Here is a 277-nt window from a genome sequence, read left to right as displayed (position 1 = left end):
ACAGATCGTTCAGCCAATAGGCGGAGACTAGCCAGAATGATCCGTTCGGATTGGATGTTAAAATGAAAGAGGCGGGGCTAAGTAAGCGTCGGTTCAGTGTCTTTGTCTACGGGTGTTTATTTTACATGCAGTTTATTGCAGTGATTTGAGCACATTGCTGTTCAGATGTCAGTGTCTCTTTATTTACGGTACACTTGATTTTAATTTGCATTAATATCTATGGACACATTCCTTCTTTGTGAAGGTAAATGTTTTTCAGACATTCATGAAATATTAA

The sequence above is a fragment of the Barbus barbus genome, assembly GCF_936440315.1.
Source record: "Barbus barbus genome assembly, chromosome: 29".
In the NCBI taxonomy this organism is placed as follows: domain Eukaryota; kingdom Metazoa; phylum Chordata; class Actinopteri; order Cypriniformes; family Cyprinidae; genus Barbus; species Barbus barbus.
This window is presented reverse-complemented; position numbering follows the sequence as displayed.